Here is a 24,780-nt window from a genome sequence, read left to right as displayed (position 1 = left end):
GCAAAGAGTGAAAGCAAAGGAGCTGAAGTCCCAGTAGAGAGTCTGTTGATGGGTGGCCTCTCGGGAAATTGTTGTTCTATATAGCTGATGACAGAAGTTGTCTTGATGTCTACTGCTACTTTAAGAATATTAAGGCAACACAGGCTTCACTACCAAAGAGAGAAAAAGATTGGTTGCAGATGATGTATGATTCATGTTCAAATATCTGCTTGTCACCATACTTTAGTGATTCTAGGATCATGTCTATGACTGGAAGTTAAATTCTTCCAGGGCTGTGGAGTGATGTGCCTGTTATTCATAATGTGGAGATGCCGGTGTTGGACGGAGTAAACTCTGTTATTCACAGCCAGAGGTCTCTCAGCCACAGCTCCTAATCTAAGAGGACTATAATACTCATTCCTGTGTTCAATTTGAATTTGGTGAAGTGATTGTTTAGTGATGTTTAGTACAGTCCAAAGGTGTATGGGTTAGGTTGAATGGCCATGCTAAAAATTGTCCTTAGCGTCCTGGGATGCATAGGTTAGAGGGATTAATGGATAAATATGTAGGCATATGGGGGTGAGGCTTGGGTGAGATTGTGGTCAGTGCAGACTCGATGGGCAAAATGGTCTGTTTCTGTGCTGTAGGGTTTCTATGATTTCTATAATTTCTATGATATTTTCTTACCTAAAAAACATGGTTGAGTCTCATCCTGCAGTGGTACCTCAGTTTCATGGATTGTTCTGGGACCCTGCTGGAGTGTTTTAGCTCTGTCAGCTTTCTAAAGTATCCCAGAAAGTTGCAGTTGAAATGAAATTGCTGGACATTTCTCTTGGTTGTGAGGTAATTTGGCTTCACAGCGCTGACATGGTCATGAACTCTCTTGTGGTCAATTTGAGCATTGCCTTCCTTGTCTTGGAGTTGCTCTGCCCTTTTAATGCTTTATTCATGGGCTAGTGAGGTTACTCTGTATCTTAGCTTATTACACCCTGTAAAATGGATCAGTTGGCAGATTGGCAGATTTCAGACTGCCTGAATATTTGGATGGCTGGGTCTGGATGCTCATATTGAAGATGAAGTGGGACAACATCAGTCGTATGCATTGACAAGGAATACACCACTGTTGTCTCCATTACACCTTGGGAGAGGCTGAGAATACCATGGCAATGATTGCTTGTAGATTTTGCTGGTCCATTCTTGGTTATATATTCTTAGTCATAACTGATGCACACTCAAAGTGGCCAGAAGTTTTTAATCATGAAATCTACTTTAACTGAACAAACCATTTAAAAACTTGACAAAACTTTTGCAAGACTTGGTAAAACAGGACAGATTGTTAGTGACAGTGGTTAACAGTTTACTTCACAAGAGTTTATTCAGCATATAAAATCCACAGCTTATCATCTCCCAACCAATGGATTAATGGATTAGCTGAAATATTCTTACAATCGTTGAATCATTCTTTCAAAGTTTCAAGAGAGCAAGGTTCATCATTATGTCATCTGAATAACTTTTTGACATCTTATAGAAAAACTACTCACACAATTACCCAAAGTTCACCTGCATTATTACCCTTAAAGACAAAGTTAAGATCTATGTTTGATTTTTTTATTTATTACCTCTTGAAACTTCAGAGATAGTAGAGCATCAATAACAATCCCAAGTTGCTAGGCAAGAATTGAGAGCAAAACAATACTCATTTCAACAAGGAGATCGAGTGTTAGCATATAATCATGCCATGAGTGAGAAATGGCTAACAGCCAAAGTTTTATCAAAAACAAGTCTAATTTCTTACACGGTTCAAACCGAAGATAAACTAGACTGGCGAAAACATGCTGACCAATTGTTTTCATCTCAAAATGATTTCTTTAAATCATCTCCAGAAATACCAGCTTCTTTAGTCCTTAGTCTTGAGGTAAAAGAAATTCAGTGCTGACGTGATGCAATGTAGGCTATACGTTCCAAAAACTGGCATGACCCTTCAACTGTCCCATCCAGTCCGTACTTGTAAAACTTCAAATATACCATCCAACATTAGGTGTGATTCTGTGATTGAACAACATTTGCTAAATAATCCTGAGAATGCCAAGAATTACACTATCAATCAATCTAAGATTATCATTTGGGCTCGTGGTGTGGCTCACTTACCCATGCTAAAAGCTACATATATTAATAGACAGAGGCCTGTCCTTTGCAGACAGTGTCTTTTTCAGGGTGGCATGCTGGCACAATGGTTAGCACTGCTGCCTCAAAGCACCAGGGACCCGGGTTTGATTCACAGCTTAGGTCACTGTCTGCATGGAGTCTGCAGTTCTCCCCGTATGGGTTTCCTCCGGGTGCTCTGGTTCCCTCCCACAGTTCAAAGATGTGCAGGTTAGGTGAATTAGCTATGCTGAAACGTCCCTCAGTGTCAGGGGGATTAGCAGGGTAAATACTTGGGGTTACGGGAATAGGGCCTGGCTGGGCTTGTTGGCAGTGCAAGCTTGATGTGCTTAATGGCTTCCTCTTGCACTGTATGGTTACTATGATTCCATGAACTAAATAAAGTAGGTGACAGCCATTTCTTGATTCATTCCCCAGGGCAATGTCTTGACTGATCAGAATTAATCTGCTCAGTTTGAATTTAAGCAAAATGTGGGAGTTAACTGCCAGTTATCAGTTAACTGTGCATTCTCCATGGCAATGCATCTGCCAATCAGAGTCCACATGCCAAACAATCAGCATTGTCTTCTCATGCAGTATAAATTGTTGTTCCTTTTACAATTGGCATTTTTGCAAATTGAACTGATGAATATTTTGGCCTTGGAGGGAGTGCAGAGGAGGTTTACTAGGCTGATACCGGAGTTGAGGGGGTTGAACTATGAGGAGAGGCTGAATAAACTAGGCTTGTACTCGTTAGAGTTTAGAAGAATGAGGGGAGATCTCATTGAGACGTATAAGATGATGAATGGGATGGATAGGATAGAGGTGGAGAGACTCTTCCCACTGAAAAAAGACAGTAGGACTAGGGGGCACAGCCTCAAGATAAAGGGGGGGCGTTTTAGAACGGAGTTGAGGAGGAACTTCTTCACTCAAAGGGTGGTGAATCTCTGGAATTCTCTACCCATTGAAGTGGTGGAGGCTGCCTCGCTAAATATTTTCAAGAAGCGGATTGATGGGTTTTTGATAAGAGAGGGGATTAAGGGTTATGGGGAGAGGGCCGGAAAGTGGAACTGAGCCACGACAGATCAGCCATGATCTTATTGAATGGCGGGGCAGGCTCGAAGGGCCAGATGGCCTACTCCTGCTCCTATTTCTTATGTTCTTAATTCAAAGCAAAAACCTTCGACAGCATGTGTCTTTATCAGCAACACTCAAGGGATAGATTGATAAAACCTAAACAGCCATAGAAGGTTTATATATTCTATGCTTCATAAGTAAGGCTAGAAGTACCTTCACCACAGAAATGGAATAAATGCTGTTGCTGGGACTTCAATTGCAGCGAGATATTACTTTTTGCCTAGCCAATGTAACTAAATTTTCAGTAGCAAATGCTGGTGAAGTGATTTATCAGTAGATTAACAAATAGGTGCAGTAATGCTCTATACTTACGTTATGATTACTCAGAATTTCATAGCCAGTAATGATATATCCTGCTGGAGGTATTATATAAAAGACAACATAAGCAATTTACACTGGGAATAGATTTTTGCCTCAATTTGCATGGTAACAGTTATTTGTGGATAGAAATTGCAAATCAGTATTAAAAGTGAGCTATATAGAACTATTAGTCGCCGAAGGAAATGCTTTTAAATGATCAAATGCAGTGCTGTTGAGTTGCATTCTGCGATTTCTCTCGAGCACAAGTTATGTTTGAACCAAAGCATAGACTGAAGAGTAAGACGAAGGCTAACTGAGGGGAAGGTGTTGCCTTCTATGTCACCAGGCTAGTAATCTGGAGGTACAGGTTAATCCTCTGAGGGCATAGCTTCAAATCCTTGGTTTCATTTGCTGCTGGTGGAGTTTAAATTGAATTAAGAACATTTGGAATTGAAAGCTTGCCTTGTTAATGGTGTCCATGAAACTATCATTGATTGTTGTGAAAACCCATCCGGTTCACTAGTACTCCTGTATGGGAAGAAATCCACTGCCCTTGTCCAGCCTATATTTGTCTCAATACCCCTGGCAATGTGATTATCACTTAACTGCTCTCTGCCATTCGTGGGCAACTAGGGATGGCAAAAAATGCTGGCCTCGCCACTGACACCCATATACCATGAAAGAATAGAAATACACTGAATAGGTTGTTTGTAAAGAGAGTCATATAAGATAGCATTTAGTATGAGTTCCTGATGAAAGTGTGCACTTGAGACAAAATTCATATAACAATAAGATGATCTGTTCATATTATTTATTGGAATTGATAATGAACTGGTTATCCACAGATGAAAGTTCAAGTTTCACCATGGGAACAGTGGAATCTAAATTCAGTTATCTAAATACATATGAAATAAAATGCTGGTGTCAATAATGCTGACTATGCAACTAATAGATTAAAGTTATAGAGTCATAGAGGTTTACAGCTTTTCAGCCCATGTTGTCCATGCTGCCTTTTTTTTCTAAAACCTGTAAGTTAATCCCAATCACCCACATTTGGCCCATATCCCTCTATACCCATCTTACCATGTAAGTATCTATATGCTTTTTAAAAGACAAAATTGTACCCGCCTCTACTACTACCGTTGGCAGCTTGTTCCAGAATTGTCCCTCTGGGCACTTTTGTATCTCTCCCCTCTCACCTTAAATCTATGCCCTCTAGGGTTAGACTCTCCTACATTTGGGAAAAGATATTGACTATCTAGCTGATCTGTGCCCCTTATTATTTTATAGACCTCTATAAGATTACCCCTCAGCCTCCTATGCTCCAGAGAAAAAAGAACCAGTCTATCCAGCCTCTCCTTATAACTCAATCCATCAAGTACCTAGTAAAACTTTTCTGCACTCTTTCTAATTTAATAATATCCTTTCTATAGTAGGGTGACCAGAATTGCACGCAGTATTCCAAGTGTGGCCTTACCGATGTCTTGTACAACTTCAACAAGACATTCCAACTCCTGTATTCAATGTTCTGACCGATGAAACTAAGCAGGCTGAATGCCTTCTTCACCATTCCGTCCATCTGTGACTTCACTTTCAAGGAGCTATGAACAGGTACCTCTAGATCTCTTTGTTCTGTAACTCTCCCCAACACCCTACCATTAACTGAGTAAGTCCTGCCCTGGTTCAACCTATCAAAATGCATCATCTTGCATTTGTATAAATCAAACTCTATCTGTCATTCATCAGCCCACTGGCCCAATTGATCAAGATCCCATTGCAATTGGAGACAACATTCTTCACTGTGCACTATGCCACCAATCTCAGTGTCATCTACAAACTTACTAAACATGCCTCCTATATTCTCATCCGAATCATTAATATAAATGACAAATAACAATGGACCCAGCATGATCCCTGAGGCACATTGCTGGTCATAGGCCTCCAGTTTGAAAAACAACTCTCTACAACTACCCTCTGGCTTCTGTCAATAAGCCAATTTTGTATCCATTTGGATACCTCACCCTGAATCCTGTGAGATTTAACCTTATGCACCAACTTACCATGCGGTACCTCGTCAAATACCTTGCTAAAGTCCATGTAGACAACATCAATTGCACTACCCTCATCTACCTTCTTGATTACCCCTTCAAAAAACTCAATCAAATTTGTGAGGTATGATTTTCCACTCACAAAGCCATGCTGACTGTCCCTAATCAGTCCTTGCATCTCTAAATGCTTGTCGGTCCTATCTTTTAAAATACCTTCCAACAATTTACCCACCATAGATGTGAGGCTCACTGGCCTGTAGTTCCCATGCTTTTCCCTGCAACCCTTTTTAAACAAAGGCACAATATTCAGGCACCTCACTTGTGACTATCGATGATCCATATATCTTGGCGAGAGGACCCCCGATTTCCTGTCTAGCCTACCACAATGTTCTGGGATATACTTCATCAGGTCCCAGGGATTTATCTATCTTGATGCTCTTTAAGACTTCCAGCACCTCCTTCTTTGTAATATGTACACTTCTCAGGACATCGCTATTTATTTCCTCAAGTTCCCTAACATCCATGCTTTTCTCAACAGTAAATACTGATGAGAAATATTCTTAAGGATCTCACCTCTCTCTTGTGGATTGCACATAGTTGACCTTGTTGATCCTTAAGAGGCCCTACTCTCTCCCTTGTTATCTTTTGCCCTTTATGTATTTGTAGAAGCTCTTTGAATTCTCCTTTGCCTTATCTGCAAAAACAATTTCATGTCCCCTTTTTGCCCTCCTGATTTCTCTCTTAACTCTACTCCTACATCCCCTATATCCTTCAAGGGATTCGCTTGATCCCAGCTGCCTGTGCATGTCATGTGCCTCTTTCTTCTTCTTGACCAGGGCCTCAATATCCCGAGTCATCCAGGGGTTCCCTACTTCTGCCAGCCTTGCCCCTCACTCTAAGAGGAATTGTTTATCCTGACCCCTGATTAACACACTTTTGAAAAACATCCTTTTGCCCTCCCACAGACTCCCCCAATTAACTTTCGAAAGTTCCTGCCTGATACCATCAAAATTGGCCTTGCCCCAATTTAGAATTTTAACTTTTGGGCCAGACCTATCATTCTCCATAGCTATCTTAAAACCAATAGAATCATGGGCACTGGTCCCAAAGTGATCCCTCACTAACACTTCTGTCATCTCTCCTTCCTTATTCCCCAAGAAGAGGTCAAGTTTTGCCCTCTCTCGAGTTGGGCCATCTACGTACTGAATGAGAAATTCCCGCTGAATACATTCAACAAATTTCTCTCCATCCAAGCCTAAAATACAATGGCTGTCCCAGTTAGTGTTGGGAAAGTTAAAATCTCTGACTATTACCACTCTATTTTTCTTGGAGCTTTCTGTAATTTCCTGACAGATTTGCTCCTCAATTTCCCACCGACTATTTGGGGGCCTACAGCACAGCCCTATCAAAGTGATTTCCCCCTTCTTATTTCTCAGTTCTACCCACATGGACTCACTGGCTGAACCCTTGGATACATCCCCTCTCGGTGTGGCCATGATGCTTTCCCTAAGCAAAAGTGCAACTTCCCCATCTCTCTTACCTCCCGTTCTATCTTTCAAAGAACAAAGAGGCACGGAACAACCCAGCATGGGAAACAAGCCCGTCGGCCCAACGAGCCCGCACCGCCATTTCAACAAAACATTTTCCTACACCTACCCTGCCCCGTGTATATGTGAATGGTACCCCTAATGTAGCTAGATTCAGGGGAGAATAGTGTCAATTTGGTACACCAATCAGCCTAACAGCACATCTTTGGGGTGTGGGAGGAAACCGGAGCACCCGGAGGAAACCCACGCAACCACAGGGAGAATGCGCAAACTCCCACAGACACAGGCCCAAATCCATGTATCTGCACAGCTAGCAGTGATAGTCACTAAGCTGTTGTGGCGCCCGTCTACCGGTCCAGGATCAAGCACACACACCGACACGAAGTACTAGGCCACTCTCGAAACCTCCAAGAGCAGCCCACGCACGACCCACCGTGTGCATGCCCCTCGTTTGACAACAAGGTGGACCGCCACCTGTGGATTAAAAGAGACAAAAACATTAACATGTAATAACCTATAGCATCTGTACCCTGGAACATTATGCTGCCAGTCCTGTCCCTCCCTTAACCATGTTTCAGTAATTGCTATAATTGTCGTAAAAACTTAACTTGTTCATTGATCTCTCTGAGGGAAAAAAATTTCTTATCTGATTGATTTGTGACTTCAGATCCTTAGGAGCATAACTGATTCTAACTTTCCTTTCTAATAGAAAAGCAAATACTGTGGATGCTGGAATCTGAAACAAAAACAGAAAATGCTAGAAAATCTCAGCAAGTCTAACAGCATCTATAGAGAGAGATTAGAATTAATGTTTCAAGACTGGATAACCCTTGATCAGAGCTGAATGCAAACTGGAAGAGCAGCACCTCATCTTCTGATTGGGCACTTCACAGCCTTCCAGACTGAACATTGAGTTTAACAATTTCAGAGCATCGATTCGCCCCTCCACCTTCACCCTATTTCCATTTTTAAAAAATTCTTTGTATCTTATTAATCCATTTTTATTACTTCATATTCTTATTATTTTTATTTTCATTCCTTCCATCGTCCACTTCTTAAAAACCTTGCTTTCCATCTTGTTTTCCCGCTTCTGCACATCCCACCAGGACTATCTGCCACATGTCTCAGGTTGTCTTTTGACAACCTGTACCTTTGTTCTACCATTTATACATTCCAATCTCTTAACAAGCTACGATTAACAACATGCTCAGCCATTACCACCACCAGTTACTTTCCCTTTGTCTGTGACATCTTTGTGAGTTACACCCCCGCACCCACCCTTACAGTATAAATCTCATCGTATTTTCTTTGTCTTCAGCTCTGACAAAGGGCGGTCCAGACTTAAAACGTTAGCTCTATTCTCTCTCCGTCGATGCTGCCAGATCAGCTGGGATTTTCCAGCATTTTCTATTCTTGTTCATAATAACTTAGCAAGCCATTCAATTGTTAACCGGCATCTTCTCAAGCGCAATTAAGAATAGGCAATAAATTTTGGCTTTGACAATTATGTTTTTATCCTGTGAATGAACAAAAAATACATGCTGCAGTACATTTGCGTTTGACTGCAATAAACGTATCGATTTCAAAATCATGTTAAAAAATTGTGCATTCTCTCTTTCTCTTTCTCTCTCATTTATGATGTAATCCATCCCCTGGGCTCTTAAGGACTCAGATTCCTTCCTCCAGTTGCAATGCTTTATAGCTTTTAGATACGAGTTATTTCTGTTAGCGCCGCAGCAACAGTGCACAAAATATCATTCCAGTCATGCACATAGCAGAGAAATTAAATTATTCTACAGCATCCGTGGTTTCCATCCAAGTCTTCAGAGTGGAATTAGCACTTAAGCTCTAACTTTAGCACAGAACAAAACCATTTCTTGGAGTGTCTTGTAGATATTTTTAAACTGTACTATTGATTCCTATATTTCAATGGAGTTTACACAGTGGAGTCAGATGCAGTTAAAATATTAGCCAAATGTTGTGTGCCTGTGCACTGATTACATTGATGCGCTGAGAATATAGCTAGAAGCCTAAGTTTTCTTTTGTTGTTGTACTACTCAATCTTAGGAAAATTCCCAAGGGATATACATGGAAAATTGGATGAAAAAGATGAGAACACGTTTAACCAGATATTATCCATCTTTGCAGCTGTATTTTCTGACGTTAGAACAACTCGTTCCAATAAAAGTGAGTGGATTTAAAAGCTTCATAAATGAGATGATGGCATTTCAATTTCTGTCATTAGGCCTTTGTTTTCATTTATATGCAAAAAAGCAATTCAGTGCAAAGAGAAATGGAAATACATTTGTTGGCCATTGCAGTCCTCAATTTCTGTGTAGCTGCCTATCTCCCAGAAATACAAAGGCTCCCTCCTTCTATGCTGTATTGAGCTTGACGATGGTGAATAGGCACCTACAATGGTTAATCTTGCCCTCACATTATGGGTTGTGTTATTATTTAAAAAGAATGTAGGCAGTGTAAATACCTTCCAGTTTCCATGCAGTTCAATTCAGGTGTCAGGAAAGAGACTGTAATAGAAGTAATGATGTGTGCCTGAAGCAAGCCATCGCACAGAATGTGAAGCTTTTATTGAGGTTTGTATAACTCAGAATGCAAGTAGTCACATTTGCAGGTGAAGGCTGAAACATTAAGTAGCTAAGAACATAGGAATTAAGATCAGCAATAGGCCATGCAGCCCTTTGAGCCTGACCCAACATTCAATGAGATCATGGATGATTTTCTACTTCAACGCCATTCTCCTTCACTATCGTCGTATCTACTGATGTTTGTGACACATAGAAATCTATCAATCTTAATCATCAACAGACTCAGCAACTGGGCCTTCACAGCCCTCAGGGGCAGGGGAATTCCAAACAATTCACCACCACCTGAGTGAAGTACTACTCCCTCATCTCAGTCCTAAATGTGTAGTAAGAGATAAATAATTAATTAAGCTATTGATTAAAGGTCCCTTAGCTCTCCCATTATGTCAGTGGTAAACTCCTGAGGCATTTTAACATGATGAGGGGTGGGTAGAGGGGGTAGTTTTAAGTGACAAAGTTCAGCACTTGGTCTGTCAGTCCCTTCTTGCCTGACCTGATTAACTCATTTACCACCTTCTGCCACTATATAGCTGAGAGGTTTGCATTTCGTCCCAAGGCCTACTTGCTCCATTGTGCCTGACTGGTCCCCTTGGCCAACCTTCTCCTTGTGCACTAAAATGAAAGGTTCTCCTCAGCTGAAAGTTAAAATATTTCAGTGAAAGCCTCAGTAAAATAAAAGACGTTAATTTAATACCCAGATCATTCTGTTGAAATTGGTTTTCAACCAACCAGAGAACATTTTGGAAAAAAGATAGATCGAACATCAAATTTGCCATTTGGGATTCCAGAGACAAAGAATATGTAAATCTGGGATGTAGTTCTCCTGCCCCGTCTGCCACGGGAATTTAGTGGGCAGGGGTGGACCATGCATAGGTCCATTGATCTTGGGTGGGATTCTCCGGTTTTAAGGTGAGCGTAGCTATAGAATCCCACCCCTTATCTCTAATCAATATTATAAATTGATAAACACACAAAGAAGATTAAAGTGATGTAAGGTTCAAGTAATTAAAATGATAAAGAAAGAAAAAGAGGAGACAGCTTAAAAAAAATGGAAAGAAAAGGAAAGACATTGGGCCAGATTTTCCCTTCATGCAGGCAGGACTTTCCAGTCCTGTCCTGTCTCCTGTCCTGTTGAAGGCGACCTCCAACTTTGTCTGCATCAGGTTCCCCAGTGATGGGACGATGAGCCTCGCAAAACACTAAAGACCACAATGAGACCGAGCGATTTCACCATCGGCCAATGGTAAGCTGCCCTCCACTCCAGAAAACATGCCATGTGGAGAGCTGGAAAATGTTACCTGTCATTTATGGTGTTTTAGCACCGAATTTCTGTGGAGTTTTACCAATCACTCAATCTGATCCAAATGGAAGGCTAGCAGAATTCACAATCAACAGTCCCAGGTATTTCTGGCCTGCTGGAATGGCTACAACCATACGTGAGACTGTAACAGCTTCATCTCTGAATCAGAGAGTTATGAGTTCAAACATACCTTCCAAGGAAATCTATAGGCTGACACTTGACTGTCATCATGAGGAAGTGCTGCATTGGAGCTTAGATATTATACTGGAACATCTTTTCCCAAAGGTAGGGAAGCCTAATACTAGAGGGCATAGGTTAAAGGTGAGACCAGAGAGATACAGAAGGGTCCAGAGGGGCAATTTTTTCACTTAGAGGTCGGTGAGTGTCTGGAATGGGCTGCCAGAGGCAGTAGTAGAGGCAGGTTCAATTTTGTCTTTTAAAAAGCATTTAGACAGTTACATGGTTAAGATGAGTATAGAGGGATACGGGCCAAATGCGGGCAATTGGACTAGCTTAGTGTTAAAAACTGGGCAGCATGGACAAGTTGGGCTGAAGAGCTTGTTTCCATGCTTTAAACCTCTGTGACTCTCTGACTCTAATCACATCATGCTTAATAATAACCTGAAACATGATTGGATTCAGAACTTTTGCTTTGTTTTATATATATATATATTTCCATTTGGTGTTGGAAAGCTGTGTCTGCTTGTGATCATTTGAAGCAGTGCAGGCGCTGTTGGTATAAACAAACTTTGTTCTAGCAGATCTGAAAAGGCTGTGGGTAGACTAAGTGGCACCAATGAATGCTATTTGTTTCCTTAAGTGCGTCAGTGGAAGCAAACTGTTGTATCGTTGTGACTGTTGGCTCTAAGGAGACAGGAAGAGATAAATTGATGAAACCTAAAGAGCCATCAAATAGAATGATTTGTTTAATAAATGACTTTCATCTTCATGGTTTGATTGACAATTTTTAATGTTTCAGGTCGATGACCTTTTATCAGAGCAGTTCTGAGGAGAGGTCACTGAACTGAAATGTTATCCCTGTTTCTCGCCAGAGATGCTGCCTGACCTGCTGAGGATTTTCCAGCTCTTTTTGTTCTAATTTAAGGTGGGTTGTGATGTCGATCAGAGTTTAGGGATGCCAGCATTGTCATCTTTTGACCACTGTACCTATTACTCTCTCTGAATCATACAAAGATGAACATTTAGCAGCCTGAAGGAGCCCCCATCAGCATTACCTAAAAGACCCACAGCCATTTTCAACTGAGTTACTGATTAATTTTGACTAACTCTGTCTGTGGAAATGCACAGTTGTTTAAAGCTGCTGAAGTTGACAGGGAGTCGTGTTGTATGTGAAGAAGTCCTTGGTTTTGACTTCGAGTGTTCTAGTGAACCCACTTCATCCAGTCATTGTTGCTGTAGCAACCAGCCCCCTTGACCCGCAGCACAACGTGGAAATCGAGTAGTCCAACACAGAAGACATCAAACTGCTCACAGGTAGAGGTGGAGGAAGAGCAGGAGAGGTGCTGTCTTATCAACCTTGGGTCTTCAAGGAGCATTTCTCCTTGTGTGCATTAACCACATTTTACAAAGGAAGTGCTCATAGAAATTTTCTTTTCCTTTTTCAAAATTTTTTATATTAGTGTCACAAGCAGGCTTACATTAACACTGAGTGGAGTTACTGTAGAAAAATCCCCCAGCCGCCACATGCCCACGGCTGTTCGGGTATGCTGAGGGAGAATTTGGCAAGACCAATTGAAAGATCTATCGATTACGAGGGAAGAGGTGTTAGGGCTTTTAGAGGGCATTAAAACAGATAAATCTCCGGGGCCTGATTGCATTTATCCTAGGCTGCTTAGAGAGGCGAGGGATGAGATTGCTGGGCCTCTGACGCGAATCTTTGTCTCTTCTTTGGACACAGGTGAGGTCCCAGAGGACTGGAGGATAGCGAACGTGGTACCCTTGTTTAAAAAGGGTAGGAGGGAGAGCCCAGGTAACTATAGGCCGGTGAGCTTAACGTCAGTGGTAGGTAAGTTGATGGAGAGGTTTCTTAGGGATAGGATGTATGCGCACTTGGAGTGTTGCGATCTGATTAAGGATACGCAGCATGGCTTTGTCAAGAGGAAGTCTTGCCTTACAAATCTGGTAGAATTCTTTGAGGAGGTGACAAAAACGGTTGACGAAGGACGAGCCATTGATGTCGTCTATATGGATTTCAGTAAGGCGTTTGACAAAGTCCCTCATGGTAGGTTGATAGAGAAGATTAAAGCTCATGGGATACGTGGTCAGGTATCTAGATGGGTAGAGAACTGGCTTGCAAAGAGGAGTCAGAGAGTAGTAGTGGAGGGGTCTTTTTCTAGCTGGAGGTCTGTCACTAGCAGTGTGCCGCAGGGCTCGGTACTGGGACCTCTTCTCTTTGTAGTGTATGTAAATGATTTGGAAGAGGGAGTAGGTGGTGTGATCAGCAAATTTGCTGATGACACCAAGATGGCTGGATTGGCGGGCAGTGAGGAGCAGTGTCTGGCAATACAGCGGGATATTGATAGGCTGGTTGATTGGGCAGATACGTGGCAAATGGAGTTTAATCCGGATAAATGTGAGGTGATGTATTTTGGCCGGAAAATGTAGGGGGAAGTTATATGATGAAGGGTAAGCCCGTAAAGAGTATAGAATCGCAGCGAGACCTGGGGGTGCAAGTGCACAAGTGTTTGAAGGTGGCAGCGCAAGTGGAGAGTGTGGTGAAGAAAGCCTACGGTATGTTAGCCTTTATAGGAAGGGATATAGAATATAAGAGCTGGAGTCTAATGTTGCAGGTGTATAGAACGTTGGTTAGGCCACATTTGGAGTACTGCATCCAGTTCTGGTCGCCTTACTACTGGAAGGACGTGGAGACTCTGGAGAGAGTGCAGAGGAGGTTTACCAGGATGTTGCCTGGTATGGAAGGACTGGGGTACGAGGAAAGATTGAAGAAATTGGGGCTCTTTTCCCTTGAAAGACGCCGACTGAGGGGGGATTTAATAGAGGTATATAAGATTATGAAGGGTATAGATAGAGTAAACAGAGGTAAGCTATTTCCTATAATAGAGACACGTAGGACAAGGGGCCATGGACTTAAGGTGAGAGGAGAGAGGTACAACACAGATATTAGAGGGAGGTTTTTCGCACAGAGGGTAGTGGGGGTATGGAATGCTCTGCCAAGTAAGGTGGTGGAGGCAAACACGCTAGAGTCCTTTAAGAGTAACTTAGACAGGCACATGACTGAGTTGGAGATGGGTGGATATAGGAGATTGTTTTAAATAAGGGTCATTAGCATTGGGGCGTCCCTGATAATGTAAATGGGTATAGTATGATATAATGTTTTTTCTCTTTTCATTCACAGGTTTTAAGTCGGTCCACCTCGTGTCCAACGAGGGGCATACACATGATGGGTTGTACTGGGGCTGCTCTTGGTTGTTCGAGATTGGCCTAGTGCTTCATGTCGTTAGTGTGTGCCTAAACTGGACAAGATACTGGGCAAGACGACAGCTCAGTGACTATCGCTGATTGCTGTGCAGACACATGGATTTGGGCCGGTGTCTGTGGGAGTTTGCGCATTCTCCCCGTGCTTGCGTGGGTTTTCTCCGGGTGCTCCGGTTTCCTCCCACACCCCAAAGATGTGCTGTTAGGCTGATTGGCAGGAATAAATTGTCCCTAAATCAGTTTCCCTCAATCTGGATGGCCATAAAACATTAGACAGGGGTTGTGGGTAGGGAGGTGGACTGGTGGTGTTGAGATGGCGGTGCGGGCTCGTTGGGCCGAAGGGCCTGTTTCCCGGGCTGATTTTGTTCTTTTTCTTTTTTTTCTTTTTCTTTTTCTAACCAGTACATCTTTTGGACAGTGGGAGGAAACTGGAGGAAGCCCACACAAACAGGGGGAGAACGTGCAGACTCTGCACAGACAGTGACTTGAGCTGGGAATCAAACCCTGGTGCTATGAGGCAGCAGTCCTATCTGCTGTGCCTCTGTGCCACCCTGTCTGCCACCTCAGATAATCTCACTGACTGAAATTAGAACATTCAAATTCACTACTGTATAAAAGTGGTGCGTACCTGGCAAGTTTCACTTCCTCCACCTTCTTGGGAACTGTTTAGAGCTGCAGAAAGGTTGGAAATAGGAGGCAGATCTGGTGTGGAAGAAAAACAGATTTAGAAGGAGGCATTGTTCAGGTCAAATTATAAAAATGGTGCAAGTTATCTTCAAACTTTCTCCATCACATTCTACCTTGCCCCTTTCACCCTTCAACTTCCATCCATCACCCTTGACCCACTTAATATCACCTTTCCTCTCCCCTCTGTCATCCTTGAAAATTATCCTTTTGTCTGGATCTGATTCCTCTTCATCAGCCTTCCCTTTCTTCAGAACTGGGGACACCCCTACTGTCCCAATGCCCTACCCATTATCAGAGCCACTTGTTTGTCCGTCTCTGTGAGCACCCTCATGAAAATGTAACCCACCAGACTATCACCCTAGACTGCCATCCTATCTCATCCCACTCCCTGTTCTGCCTATTAAAGTTCCATCCTCAACCCAGTACCATAAGAACATAAGAACATAAGAAATGGGAACAGGAGTAGGCCATCTAGCCCTTCGAGCCTGCCCCGCCATTCAATAAGATCATGGCTGGTCTGCCGTGGCTCAGTTCCACATTCCCGCCTTCTCCCCATAACCCTTAATCCCCTCGCCTATCAAAAACCTATCAACCCGCGTCTTAAATATATTTAGCGAGGCAGTCTCCACCACTTCAACGGGCAGAGAATTCCAGAGATTCACCACCCTTTGAGTGAAGAAGTTCCTCCTCAACTCCGTTCTAAACTGCCCCCGCTTTATCTTGAGGCCGTGCCCTCTAGTCCTGCTGTCCTTTCTGAGCGGGAAGAGCCTCTCCACCTCTATCCTATCCATCCCATTCATCATCTTATACGTCTCAATGAGATCTCCCCTCATTCTTCTAAACTCTAACGAGTACAAGCCTAGTTTATTCAGCCTCTCTTCATAGTTCAACCCCCTCAACTCTGGTATCAGCCTAGTAAACCTCCTTTGCACTCCCTCCAAGGCCAAAATATCCTTGCGTAAGTGCGGCGACCAAAACTGCACACAGTACTCCAGCTGCGGCCTCACCAGTGCCCTGTACACTGTGTTCACTCCCCAGGGCTCCACCATCGAGATTACTAACCCCACCCTCTAGTACCCACTCTAACAACTGTCCTTGCCCATAAATCCCCCTCTTCCCCACACAGTCACACAATTCCCCCAGACCAAGCAATTAAGGTCCTTTCTGCCATCCAAAGTTACCACACCCTTGCATTCCCCAGACGCTATGCCCCTTGCATGAACAGTCATCCTTGAGCCCATGTTAACACCATGCCAGGGTTTCCCGACCCACCTTTAACCTGCCTTAAAAGTCCCGAGAATGGCATTCCAAAAGTTGGGGAAATGATTTTTGGCCTCCCACCAAATTAGGTTTCTGAAATCGCCAAGCTTCCCCCTGTTAGCGGGACTGGAAGATTCCATCCTATATTTGAAAAGACTTTAAGTGGCTGTGAAATGTTATGGGAGAGTCTAAAATTACAAAAACTGGGATATTAATGAAAATAAATCTTATTCTCACAGAGCCAATGTCAAAGCAAATAACAAAGGCTGGGAGCTGGAGGTGGGAAATTGTGGAGAAATCACCCAGTCTGAGTAAAGGACTTTTAGAAAAGAAATACTTGGCATTCCCTCTTGCCTAAGCGTCTGCAAACTGTCACTGGATCTTCCCATATTGGTCAGGGTACATGCTGCTTCATGCAAATTTATCTCATCCTCTGAGCCCATGAGATCTGGCAGGTAAGTGTATAAGGGCACCAAAGGATACAATCCTGTCATTGCTTACTAGTTTCGTGTCATTCTGGTTCCCCAGATTTTATTATACAAAAATTAATGTGTGATTTTAGTAACAAAAGCTGGAATTTTACCAGCCCTTTTTGATGGATTGGATGTGAGGAAGGTGTCTGAGGAATGGCCTGATATCTTTCCGCCATCATGTCATTTTGTTAGAGGTGGGAAAGGTGGCAGATTGGCCATGTTCCCGGATCCCAACTGAGCCACATAATTGGGCAACTGAGGGAAAATTCTAATCTTCTGTCAGGAATACCTGCCTCTGTGTGGCGAGATCATCCATTGAAACCTGATGGCCTCGCCAAGCTCTGCGGGGATGGGATGGGGAATTTCTGAATTTGGCACTCCAGAGCCCAAGAAAATGCCTCCCTCCCCAATGGCAATAGCTGCCCCTGTAACAACCATGCAGTTTATGCCTCACAATGTCTTTACCCAATTGCCTGGCTCTGGAATCCCGAATCCCACTTACCCTTTTTGGGGTTGCCTTGGCCATTGAGGTGCCCTCTCATTGCAGGTGCAGTCTCAGCAATGGCCACAATTAATGGTGGCGCTGCTGAGGTTGTAGAACCTCTGATTGGTTGGCAATTTGTAGCAGTGGGCTGCCATTCTTAATGGATCTGGCTAATGCAGTGTTGTTGCTTTAATTTATCATGACAAACATAGCTTCCTAGGTTCCACCACTGTCTAAAGCATGGTAACCTCTTATTTTCAACCCTAGCATCAGGATTTCAGGCATTGTGGCAAAATCCTGACCCTCATTTTTTTTTATTTGTTCATGAGATGTGGACATCACTGGCTAGGCCAATATTTACTGTCCATCTCCTGAGATGGACATGCACTTGAGAAGGTAGTGGTGGGCCACCTTCTTAAATTGCTGCAATCCTTGTGATTGGATTTGATATGATTTGTTATTGTTCACATGTATTAGCATACAGTGAAAAATATTGTTTCTTGTGAGCTATATAGACAAAACGTACCATTCATCGAGAAGGAAACGAGAGAATGCAGAATGCAGTGTTACAGTTACAGCTAGGGTGTGGCGAAAGATCAACTTAATGCAGGGTAAGTCCATTCAAAACTCTGATGGCAGCAGGGAAGAATCTGTTCTTGTGTCGGCTGGTATGTGTCCTCAGACTTTTGAACCTTTTTCTGACGGAAGAAGGTGGAAAAGAAAATATCTGGGGTGCGTGGCATCCTTAGTTATACTGACTGCTTTGCTGAGGCAGCAGGAAGTGTAGGCAGGGTCAATGGATGGGAGACTGGTTTGCATGATGGATTGGGCTACATTCATGACCTTTTATAGTTTCTTGTGGTCTCGGACAGAACTATGATACAACCAGAAAGAATGTTTTCTATGGTGCATTGGTAAAAGTTGGTGAGAGTTCAAGCTGACATGCCAAATTTCTTTAGTCTTCTGAGAAATTAGAGGCATTGGTGAGCTTTTTTAACTATAGCGTCAGCATAAGGGCAACAGTACAGGTTGTTGGTGATCTGAACACATAAAAACCAAAGTTCTCAACCCTTTCTACTTCATCCCTGTTGATGTAGACAGGGGCACACTCTCCTCTACGCTTCCTGAAGTCAATGACAATCTCCTTTGTTTTGTTAACATTGAGGGAGAGATTATTGTCACTGCACCAGTTCACCAGATTCTCTATCTCATTCCTGTACTCTTGTCTAGTTATTGTTTGAGATCCGGTCCACTATGGTGGTGTCATCAGCAAACTTGTAAATCCAGTTGGAGGGGAATTTGGCCACATAGGCATAGGTGTATAAGGAGTATAGCAGGGGGCTGAGCACTGATGTTGAGGATGATCATGGAAGAAGTCTTTTTGCCTATCCTTACAGATTGTGGTCTGTGGGTTAGGAAGTTCAGGATCCAGTCACAGAGGGAGGAGCCGAGCCCCAGACCATGGAGTTTGGAGATGAGCTTTGTAGGAATAATGGTGTAGGTACATCCACAGTACTGTTGGGCAGGATGTTCCAGGATTTTAAGTCAGTGACACTGAAGGAATAGGAATATATTTCCAAGTCAGGATGGTGTGTGGATTGGAGGGGTACTTGAATGCAATGGTGTTCCCATGTATCAGCTGCCCTTGTCCTTCTAAGTGATTGGTGTTGTTGGTTTGGAGGGTACAGCGAAGGAGACTTGGCATGAGTCAATATTATATTAAATTCCTGCTACCACTTTTGGTATCATTGTTATAAGAATGTTAGGGTTTCTCTTTGTTTATGGTGCATGAGCTGAAACTTTAAAAACTAGTTATTCAGAAGCGCAGAATCCCTTGAAGGTGAATAGCCTGAGGTATATTTACTTATTTATTGTTTCTCAGTTAGATAGGGAATACTTTATGTCGAACTAACTCCCCATGATGTCTCCTTTAAGCAATCTGTTTTATCCAAGTGAAATGCACAGGTAGCTTGCAGTAGTTCATTTGGGATTTGGGATTGGAAAGGCTAATTAAGCCTCACTGATAGTTGTATGTATGATCAAGTGGTGTAACTAAGTTCTTGGACTGATATGGTGTGTTACATGTCAACAATTATTATTGCACTGTCTTTAACTGATGAGGTAAATAACAACAGATGTATCATAGAAATTATAGAAATCATACAGTGCAGAAAGAGGCCATTTGGCCCATCGAGTCTCCACCGACCAGAATCCGGCCCAGGCTCTACTCCCGTATCACTACATCTTTACCTGCTAATCCCTCTAACCTATGCATCTCTGGACACTAAGGGGCAATTTTAGCATGGCCAATCAACCTAACCCACACATCTTTAGACTGTGGGAGGAAATCAGAGCACCTGGAGGAAACCCACGCAGACATGAGGAGAATGTGCAAACTCGCACACAGACAGTGACCTAAGCTGGGAATCGAACACAGGTCCCTGGAGCTGTGAAGCAGCAGTGCTAACTACTGTGCTACCATGCCACCCATGTATAATATTTATTGGATCCATTTTATTTCAGGGATTTATTTGGTGTTCCAAGTTGATGTCACTTACCCATGAAGTATTACCAAAAGGATTATGGGACAGATTACACTGGTGTTTAGAAGAACAAGAGGGGGTCACATAGAAACTTATAAAATTCGAATAGGGTTAGACAGAGTAGATTCAGAAAGAATGTTTCCAATGGTAGGGGAGTCCAAAACCAGGGGTCATAATTTGAGGATAACTATAAACCTTTTAGAACTGAGGTGAGGATAAATTACTTCACCCAGAGCATTGTGAATGTGTGGAATTTATAGAATCTACAGTGCAGAAGGAAGCCATTTGGCCCATGAAGACTGCACCAATAACAACCCCACCCAGGCTACATTTCCATAACCCCAAATATTATCCTCCTAATCCCCCTAACACTAAGGTCAATTTATCATGACCAATCAAACTACCCTGCACATCTTTGGACTGTGGAAGGAAACCGGAGCGCCCGGAGGAAACCCATGCAGACATGGAGAGAATGTGCAAACTCCATACAGACAGAGACCCGAGGCCAGAATTGAATCTGCATCCCTGGTACTGTGAGGCAGCAGTGCTAACCACTGTGCCACTGTGCCACCCAACATGTTAGCTGACAATGAGGTTGTCATTGACAGTCCCCGGGGAAATGGGTCTCTCTTGTCCCACTGTATTTTTATCAGGATGTGTGGTTTATGGAAGGCTTCTGGAAAACCTGTTTTGTTTGACAATTCATGAACAATGGGAGAAGCTTGCTGAGGGTCCAGACCATTCTGCGAGTTAAGTGTTACATGGTTTGACAGATTCAAATGTCATTATTAGATACTGTCTTATAAATTAGATGTCCTTTTGCTGCAGCGCTTGATCATGGAGCTCTGCCCTGCAAAGGTAAACTGACAGTTACATTGATCAGCATTGTATAGTGCTGAAATACAATAGAATCTGTTTCCCATTTGGAAAAGTGTTATTATACATTGAGAAGCACAGAAAATAGTGCTTTGGAATTCTAATGTAATGATCAGAAGTGATTTAAATGTAATTAGCACTTCCATTTGAAAAATAAAATTGTTCTACTATCTTCCCTTTGAGAAAATAAATAGCCATCTACACTTTGACTTGTTTGATTGATAGACGTCCGATGTAGCTTAGAAAAGAAGAGGTAATCTGTTCTTGTATCTTCAATATGCTTCATTTTCTGTGGACTTTGTTGGTTTGTTTTGACGTCTGAGGTCATTATGAATGCTTAGCTGAGTTACAAAAACAATGTAACTTCTTATCTCAGCAGGGGACTGTGTTCACAGTTTGGTTGATAGTTTTAAGAGGGTAGGGAAGAATTATCTATCTTACATCTAGTTATTGAATCAAGATCTGTTTTATAACAGATTGATCACATGATGCAATTTAAGTCTTTCAATTGGGTCAGGGTGTTTATTAATAAATATGTTGATTGTGCTTTTGACTGACAGTTGTATTAGATTGTTGGAAGTGTGCTTCTTTAATTTCCATCTCAAGGGATGCCATGGCTTCTATGGACGTTCCATAGTATATACTGGGTGAATGGCTATGAGGGATACATGAAGGAGAATTGAGAATCTGAGGCAGTATGGAGGGATACAGGGAATAAGAGAGGCTATGAAGAGGAATAAGTAATGGGTAGAGGGTAAAGGTGTTAAGGGTTAAAGGACATAAGAACTATATTGCCAATGTGCCAGTGATGTGAGGCAGATCTTCGAACTAGTCCACCTCAGTGCGTGGACTCCTCTAATGTTGCCTCAGGATTCAGGATAATTGAACTCTACTGGTCTATATCTCCAGGAAAAGAAAATACTTTGTGTATTGTTAGATGTAAAGGGTGACACAGTTGTTAGCACTGCTACCTCACAGTGCCAGGGACCCAGATTCAACTCCATTCTCGGGTGACTGTCTGTGTGAGTTTACATATTCTCCCCATGTCTATGCGGGTTTCCTCCCCGGTGCTCTGGTTTCCTTCGTTCAGGGAGGCAACATGTGCAGTTTGGGTGGATTGGCCATGTTAACTTGTCCTTTTGTATCCAAAGAAACATACGTTAGATTGATTAGCCATAGTAAGTTGTCCCTTAATGTTCAAAGATATGTAGGTTAGGTGGATTAGCAATGGTAAATGTATGGGGTAATGGGGATATGGCATGGAGGAGGGCCTGAGTTGGATGTTCTTTCCTTACAGTGCAGACCAGATGAGTCAGATGGCCTCTTTCTGCATTGCAGGGGTTATATGATTCGAGGTAATGGGCTCAGATTCAGAAGTTGGAAAATTGCCTGGCTTGTATTTCTTTAGCCCGAGATGGGAATCAGGCCAAAGGGGAATCAAGGCCGTGATTCTTCCATCGCCACCTTGGGGGGGTGGCGGGGGGTGGGGGGTGGGGGGGGAGGTTTAACTCAGATATCAGAGGGATGTATTTTACACAGAGGGTGGTGGGGGTCTGGGATGCACTGCCAAACAGGGTGGTGGAGGTGGACATGCTGGGGTCGTTTAAGACTTGTCTGGATAGTCACATGAGCAGACTGGGAATGGAGGGATACAGAAGAATGGTCTAATTGGACCAATGAGCGGCGCAGGCTTGGAGGGCCGAAGGGCCTGTTTCCTGTGCTGTATTGTACTTTGTTCTTTGTTCTTTGCAATTTTTCTGGTGGGTTAGGGTGGGAGGTGCATGTCGCTGGCCTCGAACAGAGATTTATGCATGCACCGGGAATGCATGCGCATCCCCCAGAGTGGTCAGCCCACGCTGGAAACCAGCACGAAGGCAGGTAAGTAACTTAAATCTTTTTAAAATGTATTTTAAATATGTTTAGTAGTTTATTATTGGGAACTTCCAGGTCCCAATTGAATCTCCCACCCCAGCAGGAGTATTTCATTCTGGCGGTGTTCAGAGTAACTCCCCAAGTTCAAGGAATGAACTGGAGACCCTGCTGGAATAAAAGTGGGGGGCAGGGCTGGGGGGCACAATTGGAGCCCCACCAGGGAGTTGGGCAGTGTGGGGGGAGGGTGGTGCCCCTGGGCATAGGTACCTTGGCAGTGCCAGCCTGTGCCCCCTGCACTGCCCAAGGGGCAAAGTACCTGTGCCCACCTTGGCATGGGGCACTTTGGTATGGCCCACCAGATATTGGGCAGTGCCAAGGGGGTGGGCCTATTGTGGGCAGGCGTGGGGGCAATTGGCAGGGGTGGGGGGATCGCTCTGCCACTCTGCAGACAGGATCGCTCTGGAATGGAAGAAGGTCTGTGATTGGGCTGGGCTGGGGGGGTGGGGTGGTCTGCCTAGGATGGGGCCTTCCTCCTGGAGGGGAAGGTGTCTGACCCTGAGGAGGCATGGGGGATGGGCAGGGGGGTAGCTGCCAGGGTGAGGGGTTGGGGGATCACCACTGCCTGATGAGCGGGGGCAGGGGGAATGGGCAGTGCATCGAGTGCTCCAGGACGGGAGTGTCAGGGCTGGCCCAGGAATTGCTGTGGGGGGCACGATTGGGCCTTGAAGAGAGGGGGATTACTGGAGGGGCAGGTGTCCCGGGTTGGCCAATGATCAGGCTGGCCAGCAAATGAGGAGTCTAACAGATCGGGACATATGCAGAGTCTCAGAACTCTCAGCCTCTGGTACGAATAGTTCCCTCCACCCCAGTATTTTAATGAGATTCACAACTGGGACCTCTGCAGTGCACAGAGTGCAGAGATTCGAGTGTGAAGCTGAACTGACAAAACAGTCAGGATTTAGAACAGTCTTCCCACCAATTCAGCACTCTTGGGAGAATCGTAGTTTAAAAGTGAACCAGTGTTTTAAATAACCTGTCCTGACTCTATTACCAAACATTCAGACTAACAGGCAGCGGTAAAATTTGACTTTAAGAGCACAACAAACACAATGGAAATGGGGTATTCACCCCATGCCAAAGTGCTAGTACAATACCTGAATGTTTAACTTGGACATTTGCCACATGTCGCATTAATACCATTCTGGCTTCCATTCCAGAATTACATCTTAATATTTTAATTCAATATTAGGCCATATCAATCAGCCTTATTTAAGCCAAAGAATATTTTAATCAAGGGTCACATTGTTATTACCGTATGAAGCATCCTCTCCTTCCCCACTCAGTGTTCAGCTCTGACCTCAATTATATCAAATCATTGCTGATTTTAATGAAGAAAGCATCATCTTAAATGGCAATATTATGCATCGGCAAAGACAACAGTGGAATGATGCAAGGAAATATGTAAAAGAGGTTGGAATTTTTGAAAAATAAGTATAAACGGAGACATTTTTAGTCTTTAAAACCTGCAGTATTCCCCTGTTGTGTAATCCAAATACAGCCATTGATTATGAAGTCAGGGTTGACCTTGAGAAGAAATGATTAATTTAAGTTCAAAATCAGGCAGCTAAACTGCATGTGGTCGTGGAAGCTCATAACAGAGCCAAGAAAATGAGAGCCAATCTTAATGAGAAACAATTCCTCAATTCCCAGTCTCTGCTCATTGAGCTTGTCCTAAAAGCAGCTGGTTCCCAGAAATGAACTCCCTTTTACATCCTACAAACGCTAAATTTATAGGACAATTTCTAGGGTGTGATGAAGTGCCTAACCTTGCAGTCAGTATAAAGATACTAGATAGAAATACAATTAAGGCAAATATATAATTTTCCCTTTAAATCCCCTACCACCCCAATGGTTCCTGAGCAGCAGAAATGTCACTTGTAAAGAGGGGCGATGATGCGAAAGTTCAGCCAGCGTTTGTATAGACTCTCGGTCATCTCGGAGATCTGGCCTATCCAATTGCAAGAACCTTCTCGGGCAAGTTTGAAGTTGTCAGTTTTGAGGCTGTGGGTTAAA

Source organism: Carcharhinus amblyrhynchos, chromosome 10 (assembly GCF_965287045.1).
Source record: "Carcharhinus amblyrhynchos chromosome 10, sCarAmb.v2.hapA, whole genome shotgun sequence".
Classification (NCBI taxonomy): domain Eukaryota; kingdom Metazoa; phylum Chordata; class Chondrichthyes; order Carcharhiniformes; family Carcharhinidae; genus Carcharhinus; species Carcharhinus amblyrhynchos.
This window is presented reverse-complemented; position numbering follows the sequence as displayed.